Source organism: Cyanistes caeruleus, chromosome Z (genome assembly GCF_971803275.1).
Source record: "Cyanistes caeruleus chromosome Z, bCyaCae1.hap1.1, whole genome shotgun sequence".
Taxonomy (NCBI): Eukaryota; Metazoa; Chordata; class Aves; order Passeriformes; family Paridae; genus Cyanistes; species Cyanistes caeruleus.
In genome coordinates this window covers 57,722,717-57,749,239 of record NC_141732.1, presented here as the reverse complement: position 1 = coordinate 57,749,239, position 26,523 = coordinate 57,722,717, and the positions used below count along the sequence as shown (strand labels likewise).

Below are 26,523 nucleotides of genomic sequence, written 5' to 3'. Positions count from 1 at the left end.
TCAAGCCATTATTTTAATGTTTCAGGTCTTTTACAATTTTCTTTTCAGTAGAAAAGTCAGAAATCTGACTGGTCTTTCTCAGTAGTGTTAAGTTAAAGGCTTCAAAATGCTTCAGAGAATTTTGGCTCAAATACAGAAATCACTGATCTGGCATGAAACTTGGTCTATCAGTTCCATCAAGGCTGAGATTTTTCCTAAATTTAGCTGTTAGATTATATTCTTGAATAGAACATATTCTTAGGTTAAATTGTATTATTGGGGGGGAGGGGGGGCCCAGTATATTATTTTATTTTAAATGTAAAAATTTACCTAAGTGGATGTGTGAAAGGGAAAGGATTTCAAATAGTTTATCCCAACTTAAAAACAAAGTCAGATCTGAAAAGTAAATATTTTGAGTAAATATTTTGTTCTCAAGCACAATCAGTCATTATGCAATCTTTCAATACAGATTTTCCTCATGCTGTAGCCTTTTTCCTATACCTATTTTATTCTTTATCTATTTCATCAAAGTCTATGAATTGCTGTCATGCACTGAATTAATTTCCCACTGAAGAGATACTTATCTGCATCTCTTCATCTGGCTGAATTAAACCCAATGTATTAAACAAAAACGAAGAGCAGTTAATCTCAGTTTTTATTCTACAGCATTGATAAGGTTAAATTAAGACTAGATTTTAGGCTGGTGTTTTTGTAGTTTTTTGTGGGGTTTTTTTGTTTGTTTTTTTGTAATCTTTGTTTGGATATGCCAAACTCCACATATTCAGAGCCTCACTTTGCACTTCCCTTTTGGGTATCTCTGAGATTAGAATTAGGTACACAGCATGTACAAAATTGCTAGTTAGTGCAATACATAACAGAACTGAAGTAATAAGAGAAAACAAGAAGCATATATTTTTCAGTTATTCTGATGTGGAATATAGTATTTAGAATAAATTATAGACTTTAAATTGTATCTTTCAATGATGTATTTATTTTGCCTTTAGTTCCTTTGGTTCTGCTAATGAGTTTACCCCTGAATGAAGCAACTCTGTGGACATAAATGAAACACTTTTAGATTTGCACAGATAAAACCAAGATCATAATCTGACATTAACTTCTAGTTAACTAATATAAAACTGTATCATTATAGTATTTTAATTAATTCAGGAAAACTAGACTCTTCTTTTACAGTGTTAATTGGAAAAATTAAACCTAGATTTGTTTTTTGAATCTTTCTGAACTTGAAAAGAAACACAGATTCTGTCCACTGCCTGCAGACAGGCAATCAATCAGTGAGCATGCTTTCAGTTCCAGACCAGCTCCTACTTACAATGAGTAGAAACCTGTTACAATAACCCCAACCACCACTATACAAATAGAACAAAGCTATTTAGGACCAGTGGAAACTAAAAACTCTATCAACAAAGAGAAAAAAATGTCTCCACCACACAAGCGCAACAAACCAGTTAACTGAATACAATTCCACTGGTCACTAATAAGAACTAATTTTTCTTTAACATAACTATACCTGTCTTTGTAAAACTCCAACAAGTATATTTTTCCTTAATACTTTGTATTATACCATGAGAGGGCAACATACTTTCTTCTTGACATTTTCCAGTAAAATTCCACAGCATACTTTACCAGAATCTGCCATTCTAACGAAAGCTCACATACAGTTATTGGATTATTTTTGTCCTTGGATCTTTTATTTACTTAAACTACCTTCTTATTCATAACCTTCCTGATCTGCTTTGTTCAGATTATTAGATTAGGTCTTTGCAGATGTAGAAAAAGCAATAGTACCTGTAACAGTAATTTGGGGGTTGGTGAATTTCTGTGATAAGGTGGAGGGTGCAGTTTTTAATTAAACTAATATTTACCTGTTCCACATTTTACCTTAAAACAATTGTAATTTTATTTAAAGGATAAATAAAAATGTAAGTAGATGTAATAAAACTTACTGCCTATGAACAAAGTTATAAAATAAAGGCTCTTTACTATAGAGCTGGTTTAATTAATGCTGTAATCTATACATAATTCCTGATGAAAGTATTTCATATCCAGGATGTGTAGTATACTAACATGAAGAGATACAGTGAACAGTAGAGAGCATCAAATGTTTACAGATGTAGCACTGCATAAAATGTGACAGACTTTGAACAGAAAATATATCCTTCAGAAACAGAAAGGTGCACCATGTTATTTGTATGTAAAATATGAAGCATCCCTGGTTTCTGAAAGCTGGAGAAGAGCATTGTTCACTAGTTAAGGTGGCATATCACAAAACCCATACAAATGCTTTTTTTTTGCCTGCATACAAGATGGCTGAAAGTGTGAAGACTTTTGACATCTGAATTGTCAAATTGCTCATCAGGTATAACTTCAGACAGGAGCATCCAAATTCTGATTATTCCTTGCTTTGGTGTAAGCCTGCTAAAGTCATCATGATAGAAACCATGGTGTGACTAACTAGCAAAAGCCCAAAGCCTCCCTTTCTGCATGTGCAGATGTCATACATTTTGGGAGAAGTCTTTCTCTCTGCATGCACCCTTTCTCTCGTGTCATTCCTACATTTCCAAGCTTTCCTTGTAAAATGAATGCATAAGTAAACCTTCCTATGCAAGACCTTGTGATCAATACCACATATACTATCAATCCCATTGCCACTTTTTTAAAGTTTCAAGTGGTACGTCCAAAAAATACTGCCAAGTACTGTTACACAGAAAAATCTTTGCAGATTTCCATGGGACAAAAATCCCTCCAAATAATCTCTGTGGAACTTTGTAGATACTGCTCATCAATGACCTTTGGCACTGCTTCTTTTACACATTCAAACCTGATACTATCATGATATTATCATCCCAGTTTCTTGAAAACAGAAGTAGCTGTCTTCTGGATCATTTCTCTGAGTGTAATAAAAGCTGCAGGGAAGGATGAAAGAGTAAACACGTGTTATAAAGAAATGTTGTTACTGGCTGCAGAGATGCATTAGAAAACAGGAATTTGTTGTCCAATGCCAGGTAAAAGTGCATCAAAGAGAGCACTGGTGGTGTGGCCAGTCAGGGCTTTCTGGTGGCTTTCCATGTAAAACATCACAAAGGTAGCAGTTTGTCCAACAAAGGACATCTGTTGTACTGTTGGTCTGTTGCAATGGAGCTAGAGAAGGACTGAATTAGAGAGCTTCTAAGCCTGCCTTGGCTTTAACAAAACCTGCAGTTTTGTTTAGGGTTAACTTTCCAGACAGTTAGTAATGAATTTATTACCATTTCCAAAAAAACCAAAAAAAACCAAACCCAAAAAACCAGAAATATCAATGAGAAAGAGGAGTTTATGATACTTATATACAACTCTGGGGAAAAAAAAAAACAACCAACCATTTTAAGGATGTTTCAGCCCTACTTAAGTACATGCATAAGTCCATCCACATAAGTAGGAAATCACTCTGATTTCTGTAGCTATATGCACTCAAGTGGACTATGGTTGAAGCAGTGATAGAGCTCAAGCATGGGAAGCTAATTTTTCATTTTAAAAATTACTTGTTTGCCAAATTGAAAGTGTCAGGTACTGCTATTTTTCTTGATTTCAATACCTGTTGTCTTGAATGAAGAGGAGGAAAGCACTCTAAGAAGCTGATTGCTTACGTAATTCAAATAAGGGCAAAAGTGCTGCACTGGTATGAGATTATAGACAAAAATTTCTTCCTGAGTAGTTCAGAATGCAAGGGCAAGATAGGAGTGCTTTCATGGGCACAGATTTAAAGCAAATAAAATTGCTAAAATCCTTTATTTCATGCAAAAAGAGAGGTTTAGATTTCTCTTGGAAATATTTTCTGCATTTTTTTGTGTTCAGCTTCTTTCTACATAGAGAAACACAATAAATGTATGGTTTTATCATACCAAGTGACTTGTTCTGTAGTTCTCAAGTGTAAAATTTCCATTTTTCTGAATGGAGAGAAAGAAGGAGGAGTTTCTGGTGGGAGGTGACATTTACAGGTGTGTCAGTATAATCAAGTGTATATTTCATTTTAGCATGAATTCCTGCATGAGTTATAAACACAAGATGTGAAATTTTAGAAATGCCTTGCAAGCTCTGCTCTGCAAGTCACCTCACATGAAGGCTGTCTCACTAGTATTATTTGCATCACACAAGTACTTGGATATCTACTTCCAATATAAAACCATGCTCTCAGTAATTTTTCATGAAACTTTTCAGATCTGTGCCACTTAGAACAGTTTTTCAGCTTCCTTTTTCAGAAACAATGGTATTCATGTTACAGAAAGGAATTAGTAGTACCCATAGTTTTCCATAAAATTTTTGTTTAATGCAAAATATAAATTAATCTTGCCTCCTTCTCTTAAGATGCTTTAATTCCTTCTCCTTAGTAATTTACAGTCTATGATACCTGTTTCTTCCAAATGTTTCATCCAAGTGAGTTAAGGAACAGATAGACTAGCCTAAACTATTGCTTTGAGGACACTGCTCCGTTTTTTTTTTTCTCTTGATATTAGAGGTACTTATTTAAGGACAGAGAAAAAATAAACAGCAAAAGTGAATCTGTGTAGGAAATACCATACTTAATTCTGCAGTGTTGCCATCTGGTAGATGAATTGGTTTTTTCCAGCACTACACATTCATACTTTGAATATCACCAGCATTCCAGCTTTGAGCATGCGAGGAGATATCTGTCTGAACAGTTTGTGCAAAAAAGTGAATAGATTATCATAGGATAGATAATTTTTTATATGCATTGCCAAGCTGATGTGCTGTCTCATGTGTGAAGAAGGACTGGTCTGAAGTAGGTAAGAATCATATTGAATACAGTCTCTGTTCTTCTGGTGTTACAGGATTAAAAAATATATGGATACCTGAGTGTGTGAATGGCTTATTTGATTAAAGAGATGCAAAAGCCATGCTAGAGGCGGTATGACAGGAATGAGGCCTGACAGGATCCACCTGTACTGCTGGGGAAAACACATCTTTGGGCATAAGCCAGAGGGTCTGAGTGAGAGGCCCTTTAAAGTAGAACTAGTGGAGGAAGAGAATACTGACAGCATTGCATAGGTACGCCAAAGGTTGGCATGGCACTGCCTCGTAGTGGCAGTGCTAGCAGGGAGCATTTACACTGCTCTTGGGAGCACAGAGGGCTCTAAAATTCTTCTACACCAACTCAGTGTGAAAAAAATCAAGAATGTACACCTGTTCATACCTGATTTACCTGATAAAATATGGCCAAGCAACTTCATTTTTTTGGTTTGTTGCTTTTTGGTTTCAGGGAGAATTTTTTTTTTGTCATAGCATTATGTTCTCATAAACAATTCAGAATCTCAAAAGCTCAGACTAGATGATTTGAGTAAGTTTGTCCCTCTCTTTGGGATATTTCCTGCCGTGTATAATGAGATACCATGGATAGAATGGGGGTGGGATGGGAGAGTAGATGGCAGAATGCCCTTGGATTTTGACATAATGTAGAGATTAGTTACAGCTTCTTACTCTGATTATCAAACAAGCACAAGAATGGCAGAATCTGTCTCTAAAATACATTTCCATTAACAAGCAGCAAAGTGAGAACAGATATTCCACATGAAACAGTGTTGAAGAACCTGCTTCTAAAATGAACAGCTCTTACAGATGAAGACATCCTAGGCTCACATGGACAGAATGCTCATTAGAAATTGGCATGCATCTTTTGCTGTTTATAAATCCCAAGAGAATCCAGTCTGTGCACTCCATCACCACCTGTAATGTGAAGCGAGGCAAGTAGTGATGGTCAGAAATTTGCTTTGAAAACGCACTTCTGATGCAATTTTAAAAACTGCCTTAGGCACTAGGAATTCCATGCATGAGACGAGACTATCAGTTCATCAGTTACACAAATGTTTGATTTCTGTTTTGCCAGGGATCTGTGTTCACTGTTCACTAAAGGCCAGCCAAAGCAGACAGAGTGGGATGGGCTCTTAGCTTGTGACCATCTCGTTTGTGGGGGTGTGGAGTCTGTAATCTCTACTGCCAGTTATAGACTCAGGAGCCAATTAGTGAAAAGCAATTTTAGAACCTCTAGACAGAAATCATGCTCCTCAATACTTCTTTATTTCTGCAATGTAATATGCACTCATTTACCAGCATATTAAAAAAAAAATAAAATAAAGGCAGAAAATAAGGATTTCTGGTTAAAATTATTGTTACAATTCTAAAGCATCAGCTCTGTCCAGTATTTGTCCCTTAAACCTTTTTCCCGGATGGGAATTTAAGTAGATTGCTAAGTATTTGACAGATCTCAGTCTCAAGATCAATACTGAATTGGAAGACATAGCTAAGCATAACTAGGGGGAAATAATTAACAAAATTAAGGAGGATTTTGCTCTATGGGGAACTATTAAAGTTATCTTTATGGGGTCATGTAAATGTAATAAAAGACTCTGCCTGCACCACAATTTAATTCTATATCAGAAATGGTCCCTGTAGATGTACCAAAAGATTATTTTACTAATATTGTATGTGTTCTTCTGGGCTAAAAAAAAAGGGGAACAAAATCTTAGAAGGATAAAGTTGTGAATTTTGCACAACACATATTTAAAGCTGTCTGAACTTCATTTGTATCTATGGTATTTAGTTGGATTAAGAGCACATTTCACATGAATGGTTATCCTACTCTACAGGAAAAGGAGAACATAATTATATAGCTGTACATTTGGACAGTACACATACTTTAATTGGCAGAATCAACCCATGTATTTTATGTATTTTAAGACTACAGAAGATGGTACTATTAGAAGAATCCCAAATAACACACATCTCTGTAAGTTTGTGAATTAACTATCCTTTAAAAAACAGAATGCAGATGTAATTTTAATTTGTGTTGTCACAAAAAAAAAAAACAAATCAGACTGAAGAATGTGATGTTTTAATATATACTTTAGAGATGTGTGCAGCAAACCCGAATTGTTCATTACTGATTTAAATTCTTCTAACTAAATGCTAGCATGCAGCTCTCTGAGGATATGTTGTTCTTTTTTGCCTGTCCTTTTCATTAGTGCTTTTGCAATTACACTAAAAACAATTTAATCTGATCAGAAGTTCTCTTAAAATAAAGTCAACCCTTATCTTAACTCAAAACCAAGGTTATCATAAGAGAATGTCAAACTGAATTAATTTTGGTCTGTCAACGCCACATGGATGGTGACCCACAGCCTTGCCCACGGTTGAAAGCACCCATTTAAATATGGGGTTTGCTCATTGGTGGAAGAAAACAGTTCTGTATAAGCAGGGAGACCCAAGGACACTTTGTAGGTTCATACCCTGAAAGTATAACAAAACCATGTCACTGCTTTCTCTGTGCTTTCTTTTAATGAGAGCCCAGGATGCAAATGCAAGGAAGCCATATTGTGCTCCCTGGCCTTTGTTGCAGCTCTCTTGCTTCATTCCTGTTTCCCAAAATTTTTAATCCAGCATCAGAAGACTATCTTTGACATTTCATCAAAACGTTCCTCTACCAAGTGTCAGGTCAACATAAAACGTTATGTGAGATTTTTCAGCCTGATTCAATAATTTTCATCTGTGGAATCAGTGTCTGGTAGCACAAAGAGCTGCTTTTCTTGAATAAAGTTTTAAACAGCTGGGCATCTTGTTTCTGGTGTTGCTCTAAATACTCATACCTATCAAGTGTATGTAATGAATCATGGTAAAGTGAACACACCTCTAGTCACTTCTTCATGACTCATAATGTGCAGCTACCACAATTTGTCCTTTGCTTTTAACATCAAACTAGCACTCCTTTCCAATGTTTAAAAACAATTTAAACTATGAGAGAAGCAACAATTATGATAACTACCAGTCTAAACTAGGGTGCCCTGTCCATAAAGGCATCTGCTTTGGAAGGTAATATGAACAGGAGGAACATGCAGGCTTATGTACCCCTTGTGAAAGTAATTTGTGAATTAACTGCTGGTATTTAGTATCCAGAGACTAGCTTAATCCTCAAAGCTCAAAATTCATGTCTCTTCCAAAGCTCTTTGGCATCAACACGTTGCATTCAGTTTTTCAAAGCAGAAGCTAATTCTTCCACTGAGTTCTGCTTTCACTGATATCCTGTGACATTGACCGTTTAGCTAATTGCCAGGTTAAAAAAAAACCAACAACTTTCACCATTCTGAATTTGCTGTCTACTTATTTCCATGCCCTGTAGTATTTGTGCTGTAAGACAGAAAGTAAAACATCTTGTACAGGCCATTTGTAATTTAAATATTTTTATCACGTCCTTTTTTCATAGAAAAGAAAAGAAACAAAATCCCTTGATCTTTTATCTGCATGCAAGGGTTTTTCACTGCCTGCATTTTCTTCTAATGATTTTCATTCTCCAGGGCTCTACCAACACTGCCACATTGATCCCATGTCCAGCCTTGAGCCTGAGTCAAATCTACTTCACCTTTCCATTGTTTGGACATAAGATTGGACTTGGATAATGCCACAGGGTAGGATTCAGCTGCAGCTCATTCTGCCTTGAGTGCAGTGAAAAGCTAAGCCTGAACACATGCAGGCACAGTGGTATTACTGGAGGCTGGGAGAAAAATCTGCTGCTGGGGTCCCTGCTCTGGGCTGCCTTCTGCTCTTTTTTTCTGGTGCAGTACAGACCTAGCCTAATTCTGCAAATGTGTCTTTAGATTCAGCAAGTAGAACTGAGGACAGCATTCCAGAGCAGGGAAAGTATTTATTATGCTAAAAAAAATATGATGGCATTTTATTTTCTTCCTGATTATCATCAGGATTCAGATACATACAAAAACCTTGCCTTCTTTTGATAAGCACAGCCATTTTTTAGTTTAGAACTTCCCTGAGATACACGCTTTCTCCTTACACTTTCATTACTTATTTGATTAGGTTTCACATTACTTACTCAGCTCATTCTGAGATTCTCATAATCTTTTTGAGGTTTGCATATCTGAATTGTTTTTATGACTACAGAAAGTTACTGTCTGTACACTGTTAATTAATAAAGCTGCATGTAATCAAAATCAGGTGCTCAGAGACTTTGGGACTGAACAGAGATTTTGGAGGACTCTGAATAAACTTACTGAAAATACATTCTCTTCTCTTCAGCATAATTAATTAAAAATACATTAGAGGAAAACCTGTTTCAGAGTTTCTGTTCTGGGAATCGTGGTGATGTGTGATGTTGAATGGCTATTAGGGATGTCAAATGATAATAGGGACAAGCATTAATGTGAACAAGAATGTTTTTACTGTCTTCAGTGGGACACAGCTGTACTGCCACATAACCTGCTGCAGTCTTAATATGTGTACACATAATTGAAATATAGAATCAGAGAGTTACTGAATGATTAAGGTTGGGATAGACCTCTAAGATAATCAGGTCCAATCATTTACCTAACACTACCAGGTCCACCACTAAACCATGTTCCTAAACACATCTACATTATTTTTAAACACTTCCTGGGCAGCCTGAAAATGAAGAAATTTTTTCTGATATCTGATAACTACACCTCCCCTGATTCAATTTGAAGCCAATTTCCTCTGGCTCTGTTGCCTGTTTGCACACAAATTTGTGAGAAGAAGCTAATCCCCATGTGGCTACACCCTCCTTTCAGGCAGTTGTAGAGAATGATCACGTCTCCCCTGAGTCTCCTCTTTTCCAGGCTAAAGAAACCCAGATCTTTCAGCTGCGTCTCATATAACTTACTTGTCTAGACCCTTCACGAGCTTTGCTGCTCTTCTCTGGACATGCTCTAACACCTCAAAGTCTTTAGTGCAATTAGGGGTGTAAAGCCCCAGCCCTCATTGAGCACTGAGTATTTAAAAGTGGCATAAGGTACTAATTTTCCCTGAGGTGGCACAAAAGACAACTTGACAAAAATTCTCAGGAGGTTAAAAAACAAACTTTACTGGCAATCTTTAGAAGATCCAGAACCTTGCAAAATTTAAAACAAACATTCAATCAGAAAAAAGTATTTCACAAAACATTGCGTTAACAAACTCTAACCCATCCAACCTTAAATTACCTAGATTTCAAGTAAAGGAAATTAGGAGAAGAAAAGGAAAAAAACAAAAAAAGAAAGAGAAAACCAGGATGTAGGATCCACCTTGGATCCAGCATGGTCTCAGCTGTCTCAAAATCCAGGGACAATAGCAAGGCAGCTGTGTGCATATCTGCACAATATTTTTTATCTGGTCTGGCCACCCACCACCCCCAGATTTGGTCTCCTGGGGCAGGGTGCGGGGCATTGCTTCCACTGTGCCAGAGACTGACAGCCATTCTGGGCTGGACTGGAGGCTCCAGGGATGCGGGGTGTGGAGCAGTGCACCATTCCACCTTCACAGAACTTGCTCTGCCCTACCTCCCACTTCCCTGTGCAGACACACACACACACATGCCAGTGGTTTTGAGCCAATGATTTTCTCCAGTGTCATACAAGGATCTATTTCTTTCTGTGACTGTCCTCACTAAACTGAACTGCTCATTTCCAGAGAGCAGGAGTGCTACTTACAACTTCTACTCATGGCTGCCTACTTTTTGCTATCCAATACTCAATTACAAAATGATACACTCATGGATAGCTAACTGTCCTCAATAGCTTACTATTCAGCCATGAGCTGAAATGCTGAGAAAAATGTGAAAGAGGATGTGGAAGGGTAGATGCCCCATCCCTGAGACCCTTCAAGGTCAGGTTTGACTAGGTTCTGATCAAGCTGATTTAGTTGGAGATGTCCCTGCTCATTGTTGACTCGAGTAAATGACCTTTAAAGGTCCCTTCCAACCCAAACCATTCTGTGATTTTAAGATTTTATACTTCAGCTCGCTTGTGAGAGAAATGACTACCCATGTGACAGGCAGCCTACCTGAGTCCATTTTATCCAACATATTCTGACATTTGTTTGAGCACCTCTTTTTGAGTGCTCTATACTCAGGATTTGGAGTGCTAATTCCTTTATCAACTTGTTTTTATGGTCATTGATACTTTTGAAAATTGGCTGGACAAAAAAACCTCAAAATGTAAACCTGAAATATTTACCTCCCTTTGTCTGACAATAATTAATAACACAAGTAATGAAATAGGCTGTGTATGCTCAAATCACATTATTTTAAGTTATATCATGACTTAGCTGGATGTTGGTAATATCAGGAATCAGAACTGTGCAAACTTCTGTGTAAGAAGGCAAAACTTCCTACCTGTAAAGGGAAGACACACTCCTAAAATTCCCCCTGGTCTGCAGTGATGCAATTTTGGGACACAGTAGCAGAAGAAATATAAATGATACTTGAGTGTTTCATTCCAGACACTCTGTCTCCCTAATGATACATCAGAGTATTTTCATCTAACCTCTCCTGCTAAATCATTGGTAGTATTGGCTAGATATTGATGATAAATGTATCATATTGATAGCTAAATATTGGTAGCTAAATGTATCATAATGCATCATTGTAACATCTCCAATACCTGCTGATAAATGACTTCAATTTCTTGCTACAACAGCAATTTATGAAAGAATATCATATAAACTTCAAGATAAACTCCCACAATTTGAAGAGATTGCCTCTTTTTACACTTTATAAATAGAAGCAAAGATTGTACATCTCCTCCAATATCTGTGTTGAAATGGTCTATTCTTATTCCCAAAGGGAGCAGTATAGTGCTCAAACGGGAGTTTCTTTCTGGTTTAAACTGTTGTAAATCTGGAAAAGCTGAGGCATTTTACTCCAAAGAGGGATCTGTCCCTAGAAGACTGCCTATTGTTACCTCTCCATCTCTCAAGCTTTACTGAATTGATTTCCTTTTTCTCTCTTTTTGCAAGGAGCCCTCACCCAAAGAGAGCTGGCTGCTTGGGGATTGCCAAAATGGAACAGATGAAGAATGCCACTGTTTTCAAAGAAGTTATCTTAGTAAAATGCAGCAGGTGTTTCCCCTCCTTCCAAAGGGAAAAACTCTTTCCAGAGGAGCATAATGTTAGTTGTTATTATTATTAGACATAAGAAGTCTTAAGACATTGTTCTGTGGAAGAAAGCTTCCATGAGCCAGATAAGACACTGACCTGATTCCACTTTTACCTGAATTTGCACTTACTAGTATCTTGTGCTGGGTGGAGGAGGAGGGGCAAAAATTTCCCCATTAAATGCTATCAAAATACTTTCAAAACATTTCAATAGCTATTTTCCATTAAACACAAGTGGAAAGCACAAAACAGGTGACAGTAAGGCACATGGTTTATATAATTGCTCACATTTTCACCTCTGAATAGTTACTTTACTTCCAAGTTGCATTTGTAAAATCTTTATGTATCACCATCATTTACTTCTGGCATGGAATAAATGTATACATGTATTTCATCTAATCAAGGCAGTATACAAGCAGGAACAAGCTGACAAAGTGCTCCTCACGATCTTTTAATGTACCTCTTCTCGTTTCTTTATTCCCTTCAGTTGTCATCTCCTCTTCTCTTCTGTCAAACTGTTGCAAGCATGAAAATAATAAATAATACATACTTCATAATCCAGAAACTTTATACTGGAGCTTTTAACACACAAGCTCTTCCTTGGGACATGAGAGAGAAAATTTGAGTTGTTGGTCTCTTATTTTAAAATGTGTGAGAAGACATTATGTTCCATTTGTGCTACATCTCACAGATGGTGCCTGGGAGCTGACAGAGATAAGATCTTCCCTCAATACATATAGCACTGGCACATCAACAGCAACACTAGTTCTTGAAGCAGAGACCCCCCCCAAGAGCCTCAGGAAAGCCCCCAGGAGGTGAAAGTCTATCAGATTCCCTGAGACAGATCATCTCACATCCCAGGACTGCTACAGTGATATGGATTAACCCCCACCAAAGCACAACAGCAGGTCCCAGGTATGGAAACTTGCTTGCTAGAAACTTCAGAAAATCTGGCCTACACACAAAAACCTGTGTCTAAGAGAAGAGCACCTTGTTTTCATCATGCTGGCAGCTGTTGAGTAGAGAAGAGGTCTTGCATGATAAGATTAAGTCTGCTCTGTGTTCATGTGCAGGAAAGAACTGAGTGCTCCTTTTCCTCCTACAAATGTTTCAAACTCCTGCAAATTTGGCCAGGCTTCCCTGAGCTCTACTTCCTCTGCTTTTAGGCTGATGCAACACCAAATTAAAATTAAAACAGCAGAAGCTTCCAAAATTCTAGTGGCTGTTTGCTAGCTACTGATACCCTGGCAAGTGAGGGCAGCTTTAAGGTCCCTCTTGTTCTTCTGTTAGCTCAGAGAAAACCAAAAGGGCCGTTTGTGGCCCACACACTCCCTTATGCAGAGGGAATAGGGATTGATGGAGGACAAATGGGGCTAAACAAGGACTTCATAATTAAATAAAGCAAATTAGCAAATGTTGGAGCAGCCACTAATTCTAATGAAATGGTTTAGGGTAAATAAACACTCAAGCATTTATACATGAAACCAAATCTGGCATGGAGGAGATCAAGCCAAGCAAGCCCTGTCATATTCAGCTAGAAGTTTGTATAGTAAAACTGATCATATTTCTCAATTCTCAGACAAGGCAGCTCCTCTAAGTGCACCTGTTTAGTTTTGTTTGCAGTTTTTTTCCTTCCGTTCAAGCTGTTCACAACACCAATAAATGACTAAGTAACGCCATTACTGTAAAACATGCTGAACACCACAAAGCTGTATTTACTGGAAGGATGTCACATTATTGTTTCCATACCATTAAATACTAGTTTAGGCCTTATATAACCCTTAGAGATAAAAAAGGTTTTTCTTCAAGCCTCAAACAAATGCAGTAGGAGGCAATTTTCCAAGTGGCGAAGAAAAGTTATGCACACAGGTCTTGCTATTCATGCACTCACTAAGAAAATTTAGCTCCCTGCCTTTCCCTGCTCTTCCCAGTTTTCTCAGCAAGATGCAATAGGATTTAGAAAACCAAGGGATAAAATGTTTTGGCCTGAGTGTCAGTGGAAAGAAGCAAACGTTATTTTTCTTCTCCTATTTTACAACATGATTTGATCTACATTCCCTGCAATTTTAAGAAAAGCTTTTGCAGAGCACAGTGATAATACATACAAGCTTCATCATGTATATGCCCTTTTCTGCTTGATGGTATGAGATTCAGGCTGTCTTCTTCCCTTTCCTTAAGCAGAGTTGTTTTTCCTCTATTTTATTTGCCAGATTTACACAGAGGAGCAATGTGTTAAGGGTTCTGAAAAATCAAGGACTTAAGTATTCAGAGGTCCCAGTCTTATTACTTGTGTAACACAAAGATTAAAAAGATTAAAGATGGGTTGTTACCAGCGCATGTTACCTGTAATAAGCTGGAACAGAGTTAAGGGTAAACATAAATTCAAAAAACAGGTCACTTACATTGTGTTATGTTTGCATTAATTATGGCACAGAAATCTTCATAGGTCTGGTCCAATAATCAGGAGGACAAGGTACAACATTTCTTGTCATTCTGGAAAAAAACAGATTTAAGAGATTATGACTGTATTCCACAGCTATATTTTATATTCTTGTTAGTCTTTACGTACTCATATTCTTCCAATTACAATCAGTATTAAAAACAGTGATAAGGAAACCTAAAATTAAATAGCTAATTTTCAATCTTCTTCGCACTTGTACTTAGTACCAACTTTGTTTTCTCTGACTGGCACAATAATTAACACAAGCTGATTTGTAATTATATGTGCAAGGTACATATGCTATATTTCAATGTATTTTTTTTATTTTATCGTATAAATATACACAATGAGAGTGTGACAGTCATTCTACTTTGTGAGACTTTTACATTTTACATACATATTATCCCACAAAAATGACAAAACACTTCTCTTTCCTAAATGATCCTTTTATTTGGAGTTTGGATCAAAATGCATTGGGGGAGAAATTAAAAATAAATTTAAAGGCATAAAACTGATTTAAAATTAATTGTATTTAACTGTCTTAAACATATGGCATCCCTTTATTTCCCTGTAAGCAGGAAGTTTATTTAAAACTAGCCAGATTACTAAATGAAAGAAGGGGATACATTTAGTGAACTGAGGGATTACTTCTTGTCTCCAATCTAATACTTAGATGTCTAACATGCAGATAAATGGCTAGTGAAATTATCCGAAGTGCCTATAGGGGCTACTGCCTCATTTACCCTGAAGTCAATAGGAGTTAGACTTTTAATCTGTAGGAGGGATTTTGAAACTCCCACTGGTCATCTGTCTCCATCTCTAGGCACCAAAATTTCTTTGGAAATCTGACCTCTCACTATTAGGGTTTTGTCCATATTCTCCACTATTTTTGTTCTTAAATTAGAACACAAAACAGTGACACATTTTCAGTCTTCAGGCCATTTCTGAATTTTCCATGAGCAATGATAATTAAATGACAAAAGCACTGCACCTGCCAGTTCAGCTAAAAGAAAGAAAGCAAGGCATTTCTGAACAATATCTGAAAAGCAAGCATAAATTAATATCAGCACCATGGTAAAGGAAGAAAAAGTAGTTTTTACATGAAAAAGTGTACATTACTGGATTTGTAAGACATAATAAGTATTTTAATAAAGTCCATGTTGATCTTAAAAGTTTAATGTGTTTCTTCTAATTGCCAAGTAGCTCTCTTTGAGTAGGAGAATGTTTCTAGTATACTTAAATATACTGAGAAAATCTAACCTCTATTAGAGGCTGAAGTGTTTTACATTTGAATTGAATTTTATTGTTAATGCAATTAATTTTACATGCTTTTTAAATTAAAAAGAAATATCTATTTTAATTCTAGCTTTTCAGTACCTCTAGAAATTCCCAAAAGCACACTGGATACTGGGCTGTTGGTACACTCACTGGGGCATTACATGCCTCCAGCTACAAACTGAGCAGGGCACTTGAGAAAGTACCAGTGAGAAAACCATATCAAATTCAGCCTTTCAGTGTCTTTGCTGATGTGCTTTCAGGTACTTCCTCATACTCAGGATGCCCTGTCTGAACTCTCTAATGGATTTAGACAGCTACATCTTTTCTCTTAAAAGCCTAAATGCATTGGCGCTGCTGCTTTAACCAGTAGGTCAGTGGTATGAGCTTTCACCTCCCTTGAATTCCCCTTTCTGCCCAGGAAGGTCTCCTAAGACAGCATCCATATAACCAGGCAAGAAGGAACTTTCCAAGGTGGAAGCCATCTCTAACCACATACTGAGACTATTTTGCCTATGAATATTTTCTCACAGAGAGAAAATGACGTAATCACTCAGATGCACTGTTACTCCTTGTCTTGGCTTCAATCATGTGGAATTACTGTAGCAAACACAAAGCTTCATGTACAGGCTAAAAGTTTTTTCCATACTTAATACTTTCTTTGCTCTCCATGTGGATGATTTCCTGGCAGCAAAAATTGTGCACTGACCCACATCATACTAAATCCTGGACAATGTGGGTTAAGCTGTGGAGTTAAACCAACAGCAAATTATGACTCCAAAGATAAGGAAGGGACAGAAAACCTTGCTGAAATTTCTAAAGCAGTCATAGGTGTGGCATGCTATGCATGGTCACTGCTGAGGTCTTTGTGTGCTTAGGGGAATTTTGCCCTAAGTTAATGTTGGAAATACAGTGTCTACAAACTTTAAACATACCAAGAACTAAAACAGACTTGAGTTGAGGGCATGCCACTTTTTTCAGTTTAGGCATTCAGTCTGGATTCATCTCATCTAGCTTCAGCCATTTGTAGGACATGAATCATCCAAACAGTTTTAGCTATCCAACTTACACTGTATGAATCAAACATCATGACTCAGCTTCATTTAAGCAAGATGAAATTTGCTACTAAAGTATAACTCTGATGTAGATAATATTTTAGAAGCCTGGTTTCCTCATGTTTGGTCATCTTTTCTGCTATATTAGAAATTATTGTTCCAGTATGTATTTTGAAAGTTTTATATATATATTAAAAATAATAAATTACGTTTCTGAAAATAGAAAGGTTTTTATCCCTCACTGAAGACTAGAAATACGAAAATCCCATTAAACTAGTTTGATCAAGCTAATTTTAGTAAAAACAGTATGTCATATACATTTACAGCAAGAAGTTCTTATGTAATTATTTATAGTATCTTTTGTGTCTTGTGTGTAAGAAATAGCTAAAAAGATCTCTATGTCCCCTTCCTTCCCATAAAAAAAGCACCTTAACAGTTATGGAGAGGGACTTCAGCACTAAGTTTGTTCTCAGTGGATGGACTTCAGATCCCGTAGCTGAGTTTTGTTCCTAAGTTTATGTGTACGCATTTTGACAAGCATGTTTTAGGGATAGAGGAAACCACTTAGAAGAGCTGAGTGGATGGACCACTTGGTGGACAGGAATTGTCTGGGTAGTCAACATATTGTTGTAGTCAATGGCTTGCTGTCAAAGTGGATCCTGGCGACCAGTGATGTTCCTCTGAGGTCAGTATTGGGGCTGCCACTGTTTAATATCTTTATCAGCAACATGCACAATAGGATTGAGTGCACTCTCAGCACATCGGTAAACAACACAAAGTGTTAAAGGAGAAGCCACAGCCCAAGAATTCTCTCACCTTCAAGGAGTGCCACACCCACCACCAGGCTTTCCTTGCTAGGACTGGAGTCTGTTCCCAGTGGGGCTGATGGGCTCCCTTTCAGATCCTTGCACACACACTCATTCTTGGGTACACTTCCTCCTTCAGGCTTTGTCCTGGGTTTTCTGCAGCAGAGTCTCAGGTGTCAGATGTATAAAAACAAATAATTTAATAGAGTGATATAGCAACAGATCAGCTTAAACTGACCCAGAAGACAAAAACCTCTGGGCAATTAGACCCTCGTGATTTATGCACCTGCCCTCAGGCACTCTTCATGTGATTTCAAGTCCAATGGTGATTTTTGGGCTGGGATTTCCTAACACCTTATTGGATTCTTTCTCTGTCTCCCCACAGTCAGGCTGTCAGCTGCTCTTATCTTGTTGAGTTGTAGCTTCTGCTGATAGCTGCAGCCTCCTTGTCTTCTGCTTTGTGTTTCTTGTGCACTAGATCAATCAGGACATCGTAATGAAAGAAGGCCTAGACTTGGGATAAAAACCACTTAGCAACAACTCAACATCAGTGTTATTAATCTTCTTCCCAAACTAAAGACAAAACACAAAACTGTGCCAGCTACCAAGCAAACCAACTCTGGTCCAACATATCTGGGTGAAAGCTCACAGTTTGCAGACCAGGGCTCCAGCAAATCCAGCTGCTCATGCTGATCCAGTAGAGCCAAGCAAACAGCAGATTAAATCACACAGTACTGTAAATCTGAGTGACACATTCTGTTTAAAACTCACTGACTTAAGCTAAACAAAAAACATTCCTTAAACACCAAGCTATATGGTACACAATGCTTGAGGGAGGGGATGCCATCCAGAGGAATCTTGTCAGGCATGAGAGCTGGACCCATGCAAATCTCATGAAGTTCAACGAGGCCAAGAGCAAGGTCCTGTATGTAGGTCACAGCAGTCCCAAGCACAAGTACAGGCTGGGTGGACAATGGATAGGGAGCAGCCCTAAGGAGATGACCCAGTGGCGCTGGTGAAGGAGAAACTCAACATGACCCAACAACATGTAGTTGCTGCCCAGAAAGACAGTTGTGTCCTGGGCTGCATAAAAAGCAGCATGGCTACTAAGCCAAGGAAAGGATTCTGCTACTCTACTCTGGACTCCCAAGACTCCACCTGCAGCGCTGTATCCTGCTCTGAGGCCCTGAGAGGAAGAAAGACATGGATGCCGTGGAATGAGTCTGGAGGAGGGAGACAAAAATAATCAGAATGGACCAACTCTCCTGTGAGGGCAGCCTGAGAGAATTGGGGTTTCTCACACTGGAGAAGAAAAGGCTCCATAGCAAGGCCCTTATAGCACCTTCCTGTACCTAAAACAGGCCTGCTAGAGAGCTGGAGAAGAACTTTCAAGAAAGGGGTATAGTGACAAGGAGGAATGGCTTCAAACTAATAGATGGCAGGTATAGATTTGATATAAGAACAAAATTGTTTACCGTAAGGGTGGTGAGGCACAGGAACAGGGTGTCCAGTGAAGCTATGGATGCTCCATCCCTGGAAAGCGTTCAAAGCCAGGTTGAATGGAGCTTTGGGCAACCTGGTCTGATGGAAGGTGTCCATGCCCATAGTAGCATGGTGCCATGGTTTAAGTTGGTCTTTAAAGTTCCTTCCAACGCAAATCATTCTATGATTCTACAACATTAGCCTTTGTAGAGATTTCACATGCTAATTTCTACTGTGACTTAACTTGCAGTTAAGCTGTGCAGAAAGTCACACTGACACAGGCCAGTGTCCACCTTGGACACAGAGGAGTCCTGCAAAAATCAATTTCATCAAAAGAAGAGAGAGAGTCCACAGGGCCACATATCTGTGGGGTCTCTCTCCAGCTTTTGGAGTATGCATCCTCCTATTAATCCTAAACTCCTAATTATGTGTTGCGTTTTCCTTTCCCCATTGTCTGAGGTACTAGGAAGGTATAGACTTCCCAAACATCCTACCGCATATTCCCCCTTCAGCATGTACTCTCCCTGCATCATGCTTTGTAAGATCATTAAATTCAGCTTTAAGCTCACCCTGGGCAGAGAAGTTCATACTCGTAAGCCTATTAAGCCTTCTCATTTGCCCCTAAAGTTCAAAGGTTCAGATTGTGCTCAGCTCTGCAACAAATTTGTGCAGCTTGATGTTCATAAAGACCTCTGTACACGTTCTTCCAGAACCTGATTGGTCATTTCAGGTGATTAGTTACACACTTCATTCATAAAGACCCCAACACCCATTCTTCCAGCCCTTGATTGAATATCTAGCTATTTTTGAAAACATACACACCGATTCCTCCAACTGAAGCCAAAGCTTTCTTTTTACACAAAACATCCAATCTTAAACACCTCCATCTCTCATTGGTAGTTTAACCAGTATTTAAAATATGTTGCCCAGTATTTAAAATTTCTCTCCTTAATTCAATTCTGATTTGTCTAGTTTAAGCTTGCTGTTGTCATCTGCCATTTATTCTTTCTGCTGTGTTGTTAATCTTCTGCTATCAGAAATTCCTTCTCTGTGTGGGTTAGAAACCAACTGACTCCCTTCTTTTATCACTAACTTCTTGCGGTTTGCTGCATAGATTGTAGTTTTCAGGTACTGTATTACTCCCAGAGATTTGTTCTGAGCCTTACAAGCTCTTCTTCCCTTTTAAAAGTCTAAAACCGGGTATGTGACTTCAGCCAGAGCCTCACCCTTTCAACATCTCTAGATATTTAAGACTCCAACACAATACAAAAATGACAGTATATTTAATGGGTACTACCTGCTACGGGTGCTACCCGTCAGCCACAACGTTATAGCCAGGCTCATGCTCAGCTGGTTAGCAATCAACCCCACAGTCTTTCTCTGGGGCTACATGTTCCCATGTCAAAGTTTTTCACTCCATATGTCTAACTTATATTCTGTACTTCTACGTGTCTGACCCTGACCTTTCCAGCATTGAAGTTATATATTTTTAATAAGTTTATTTCACCTAGCAATCCAATTTCTTTTACAGAACCAATATGTTCTTACTACTTACAGTGTCAGCAGCAGTTGTACCAGCAGCAGGTTTTATTAGTAATTATTTTAACACTTCCTTTCCAATGATTAATAGATCTATCCAATAACTTAGGCCAGATGAACAGATTACTACAACAACTCACCAGAGCCTCTACATTTTGATAATTTAGCAACAACAACTTACCAATTTGCAAACTACTTAAAATGTGCTAAAGTGATATTGTAGAGTGCTAAACTTTAATCACAATGTAGGGTAATTTTTTTGCCAGTTGTTTTACAGCATCAAGTTCTACCATGACAGCATGTTTATCTCTGTCAAATAAAGATTGGTGTCTTATTAAAAGCATACATTTTTTATCTCTCTTAGACTTTCTAATACTGTTTCATCTTGATGTTACACTTTACAGGTACTATTTGTCTATTTTACTGACTTGTGAGAAGCATTCACAATGTTACATGCAGCACCATAAGGGATATTATCATTATCTGCCTATTTGGTGGCAGCCAGTTTGCTGTCGTCCACCATTGTGTGCTACCTACACGTTCCTGTCTGATAAGCACTGGTAAAAATATTATTTCTTCATTGGAGAACATCATCCCGAGTGATAAAAACTGTAGTTTCCAATATGTCCAAAAACCAGAGGAATCTTCTTAGCTAGTACTTAAATTTTGCATTGAACCATGTGATCAGTCCACACCAGACAGATGTCAGTTGCTGCCATGGTTTTGTTCAGTACTGTATCACAAAAAGGATTAAATTAAAATCTACATTAATACCTTAGGAATACAGAAAGCATCGAAGACAGGTTTCAAGAAATGTATATGAAAAGTCTTTAAAAATTCCGACTTTAATGATTCAGGGGGAGATAAACAAATTATAAGTATACATAAATATATAAAATGTAATTATTTTTCTTTCCTTCTGAAGAGATCCATCACATGCAGCTTTATTTTGTGAGCTCTTTAAACTTCAGATATGAATTTGGTCTTTCACTGGATATTTTATTGTATTCAGTTATTGTCAAATCAATAGTTCATTTTTTTATTTAATTCAAAGGAGAATCATTCACACTGATATGTCCATTTTAAAGTAAACCATCAATTAAAACAGAAAACCTCCCTCCAAGGTAGGACAGAAAGAGATAAGGTTAGTGACAGGTTCATAATCAAAGCTCCTGTCTTTATTGAGAAATAAACACTTGTGAGGATTCTCAGTGTGTTTTATAGTCTTAACAGCTGTCAGGTCTCCCTTGATTGACCCTGAATAAAATCTAACTAGGGGTGTCAAAAAAATATGTCCATCAACTTTGCTCATGCATTACAACATAAAAATTGACTGGAGTCATTGACTACAGGTAGCAGTGAGCAAAACTACACAAGATAAATACTCTGGTTTGTGGATACTCATTCAATCCACTTTCATCTGCCACCTTGATTTTTGGATTGGGCACTCATGGATAAAAAGTAGGTGATCTGAAAAAATCGTGTGTGTCTTTTAAAAGACAGTATCATGTTATGTTACTCCCTTCACAGAAATTTATGTTACATGGTGTTAAACCATGGGCTAAGCTTAATGTAACACGATGCATTAAAAACTGCACATCATGATTGCAATGTATGTCAGAACAATGAATTGCTACATCACATATCTCTTCATTTGTACATAGGGGACCCATGGAAATAATTCGCAAAAGGATATATTCTCCTTTTGATGCACACACATAAATCCCTTTTTCTCTCACTGCTTCCAGTTCTTCACCTAATGGTTGGTCTGAGATAAGAAAAACTGCTTTTTAAAAAGCCTCAAGTTAGCTAGAAAAGGTTTGAGTTGTAGCTAAGCATTTACTATGGGCACAGTTTAATCCTGAAAACTGTAGGAGAAGGCTGTTTTGTAACCTACGCTCTCCAGTAGCGTCATATTTGAGGAATCACCATTGTTGCCTTCTCTACCTAGGGTAAATACTGCCACTATAACTTTGCTGAAAATGAGTAGGTTTCTATCTGATTTTATACCACCACTTCCCAATGGGATACTGCCTTTTCAGAGAAGCATAGTTGAAACCAGATCCATCCCAGTGGTGTCTGGAGAAGGTACAAAGGTACAAAGGCAAAAATGAGAAAGGACTTTGTCCCTGACCCTTTTCAGCTTCTGCCTGGTATCTCCTTTCTCCTTAACTTAGCTTCCCTATGTAACTGAGCCTTTCCTGTAACAAAACCCTAAAAAACAGCTCCCACATGAATCACCATATTTAGTAGGTATCTCACAAACTGTGCAACAGCAATCCTTTTTATCTTTGTCCGGTTCCATACCCGAGCTACTTGCCTGTATTGTGGTGCTGCACAACTCTCTGAGTGTTTTGGGGGAATATTTGTGGAAGACAATTTTGACCAGATAAGATAGATCTGATAAGAAAGATCAAGAGTTTTGCCCTACAAGCAACACTGATACTATTCTCGTATGCTGACAGTCAGGGAAATTAATTCTTGTGCACTTAGACGGTGCATAGCTGTGTGCTGGCAGCTGTACAGAGGCTTATTTTATCTACTTAACATATATTAAAAATTAAGTAAACATGAATAACTTCTATTGAAAATCTGATCTCATTTTGTAGTATCCTTTGGGGAGGCTTAATGAAATTTTATTTTCCTACAAAAAAAGATAAAATTTGAAGGCTAAATAATTTTCACATTTTGATTGATCATAAATGAAAATGAAATTACAGTCAGACTGCACACATGGTTTTGATGGGTAAACAAAATACTATAAAAGCTCATTGAGCATTTACTTATTAAAATAATGGTCTCAGTCCTGAGCTGAAGCACACATGCATTTGATCACTGGTTTTTCAATCTGTTGAAACCAACTGTCAATGGATAGACAAGGTGATGGAAACTGCCACTGGAGCTTAGTGGACTAAACCCTAGTGGCTGCACTTCCCTCTGCAAGGTTTGCTCTGATCTCAGCAGCATAGGTGGCATAATGTCTTTAATTTGAACTATACCATGTGACAAATGTACTGGCTCTAACATTGAAGTGAACTACTGGTGTAACACAAAATAGCTTCACTGCAGAAAGTCCCTTATTAGAGCCAAGCAAATAAATTTAAAAGGAGGGTAGGGATATGATCAGAATGCAGGATTAATAAGACTCAGCATTTACACACCTTACAAGTTGGCTGTTTCTTACGGGTTGTGTTTAACTGAGAGACATATTAATTGGGAACTCTTAAAAGGGACTTGTGGCATACTGCAATGCTTTTGAGTGTTTCTGCTCTTTTCTTGCAATGTAGCATATGCGTGGCCTTACCCTCTTAAGCTAGCCTTTCACATAGAAGTTATGGGTTGTAGGCAGCACTTTGCACCCTGGTGTGCTTGCTTGCAAGTATATTAGGTGCACTGTGCACACTCCAGATTAAACATATACTACGTAATTGTTTATGTATGCAGACATTTGACATCATCAGGCTGAACAGCTGCTTCCATGAAATGGGAAAGAGAAGTAATTACTATATGTGCTCCTATCTACAAGAAAGAAACAAAATCTAGATGGACTTTTTTTAGACAGAAGGCATAGTGAATTGGCAGTAACAATTACTCCCACTAAAGTAAATTTGTACAAAACATGTAATAAACTGCTTTGAAAATATTGGTTATGTGGAGCCAGATGGAAGCTGGAATGACCAGGTGACACTAGTCAGGGGAGACAAAATCATATTCACAGCAAGTGCAGCTTTACATGTGAGCTGCTGGGAAGGTGCAATACAGGGGAAAATGCAAAGATGGATATGTTTAAGGGTCCCACATAGGGAATGCCTTGCTCTGTATGTCAGCATAGCTACAGCATCAGCAAATTATGTTTAGGCACCTGCCTCTATGCAACAGTGCTCTCATAATGGCTAGCGCTAATAGATCTTATGAAAAACCTTCAACCAGATGCAACACAAGCAGAATGCTGCCAAAAATCATTGAAGAATTGACAGTTTCTGTACCATCCAAAAGGCACAACAGGATTCACAGTCATCATAAAGGATTGTATTCAACTCCAGTTGAATTAATCATTAATTCACATGGAAATGTATCTATGACTGACTAGGTTTAAAATTGTTGCAAAGGAGCTCTGGAAAACAAACTCCCCCCAACCTTTATTTAGAAAAGAGTGTCTGTCCCAGAAAGCATTATACATACTTCCCTGCACACCCAGACATCCATACCCTTAGAAATAAAATTGCTGGGGTTTTAAACGTTAATTAATATTTTTCTATTATTGATACAAACATGTATTAATAACAAAGTACATCATGCTTTCTGACACATTTTACAATATACTCTATGATCCACCAATAACACCTTTTCCACATTTTCATCATATATGCTTAAATTTGAACACAGACTTGGTGTATTTTCATCTATTTAATTAAGTGAATTTGCTGTAAGAAAACAATTGCATTCTACTTCTAAAATTCCGTAGCTGAGCCTAAGCATGGTCAGTAATGCAAGTTAATGCTTCAGAGTTAGAAATAAAACATTTTTAGCCCTTGGAAATATGAGTTATTTTCTTAATATTGCTGTTTCTAGACAATTTTTATTTTTGTACTGTTATTTGTTGTTGGCCTCACTTACTGAACAACTTTGTCAAATATAGAAATGACATTGAAGATTATTCTTGAAAACAAAAAAAAATGTGTAGCTGTAGTAATGGTAATAATGGTAGTAATTCAGCTTTATTTGCAGACTTACATATTTTCAAAGAGTATCTGGCATAACTTGCTGCCCTGAGGTGACTTTATGATACCAGTTCCCTGGTTTATGTTACATATTAAGCTCTGCACCTTTAAGACTGGCTCTGAGAGTGCAGAGGGAAGAAGAAGCCGCAGTTTGTGTTGAGGACAAACATCACTCACCCACATCCTGCTCCTGGACTGTGGTGTCTGCAGCATGGACAGACAGCAGGACAGAGATCCTCTTTTACAGTTAGTTAGTTTTAGCTAGCTGAGGAGTTCACTGGACTTTTTTTTCCTTTTTTCCTTGGATCTGTGCAAACCTGCTCTGGACTGAACACCCAGCCAAACCCCAGGAGCTCACAGCTGTGGCCCACCGGGGCCTGGGCCTCGGCACTTTCCAGCACCAGAGGGACTGATAAACACGTGAGCAGGCCGAGCTACACCACATGAAAAGGACTTTTCTTCCTTGATTTGCCATCTCATCGAACAATGAGAGGTTTTATTGTTTAATATTATTCAATTTCTGTTAAATAAACAGTTTTTTTCCACTTCTCTTCAAGGAAATATTTTTTTCCCGAACCAGTTGGGGGGAGGGGCCATTTGAATTTTGCTTTTCTGGGAGAACCCCATTTGGAGGTTCTCTCCCAAATTTGCCCTGAACTAGGACAAATACAGTTCTTGGTGCCCAACACGTGGCTTCAGAAAGTGGAAAAAACGTGTACTGATTACTAATTGCATTTTGGTTGTACTTACTCTGTACTGGGATAAAGTAGTCAGTAGCCATGTTGTTTGGATGCATAATGTCTCCTGGGGTGGAGTCCTTCATGTGGTTCTGGTCCTTAGACTTTTTTGAGGTTTTAATACCTCTGTTTTACCTCTTTTACAGTAGAGGGGCACGGATTAGAATAGTTATTGTGCTGGGCCCAGTGATCCTGATTTATAGGAAGTTCATAAAAGTACCGAAGTTTCTGCCAGGTATGTTTGGCTTATGGTTTCTTTGTCCAACCCTGCCTCCCAGTCCCAGCAGGACATTTTGGGAGTTTATTGGTAATTGCACACAGTTTATTAGAGGAAGAGCAGGGGATGAGGCTTTTCAGCCTTTTCTTTCCTTCTTCTCCTTTGAATCTGTTATGTCCCTCTTTGAGAATATCCAGTTTCCCCTGAATCTAGTAGGCTTCCTTGGTACAAGTTTTCAGCTTGTCTAGAGTGAGGGCTGAGATATCCAGAGGAGCTAGTGAGACCCCTGCCCCAGAAGCTGACTCAAGTAGGAAATCCTGAGTGGT

General features: G+C 38.0%; 1 long non-coding RNA gene across 1 annotated transcript; it reads right to left on the bottom strand.

The window, feature by feature from the left end:
- Positions 1-9,853: 9,853 nt before the first annotated feature.
- Positions 9,854-26,051, bottom strand: LOC111941506 (uncharacterized). The gene is made up of 3 exons (XR_002870063.2): positions 25,994-26,051; positions 14,328-14,418; positions 9,854-12,440 (listed from the first exon to the last, which is right to left on the bottom strand). It is a non-coding gene; the product is annotated as an uncharacterized LOC111941506 (long non-coding RNA).
- Positions 26,052-26,523: the final 472 nt, after the last annotated feature.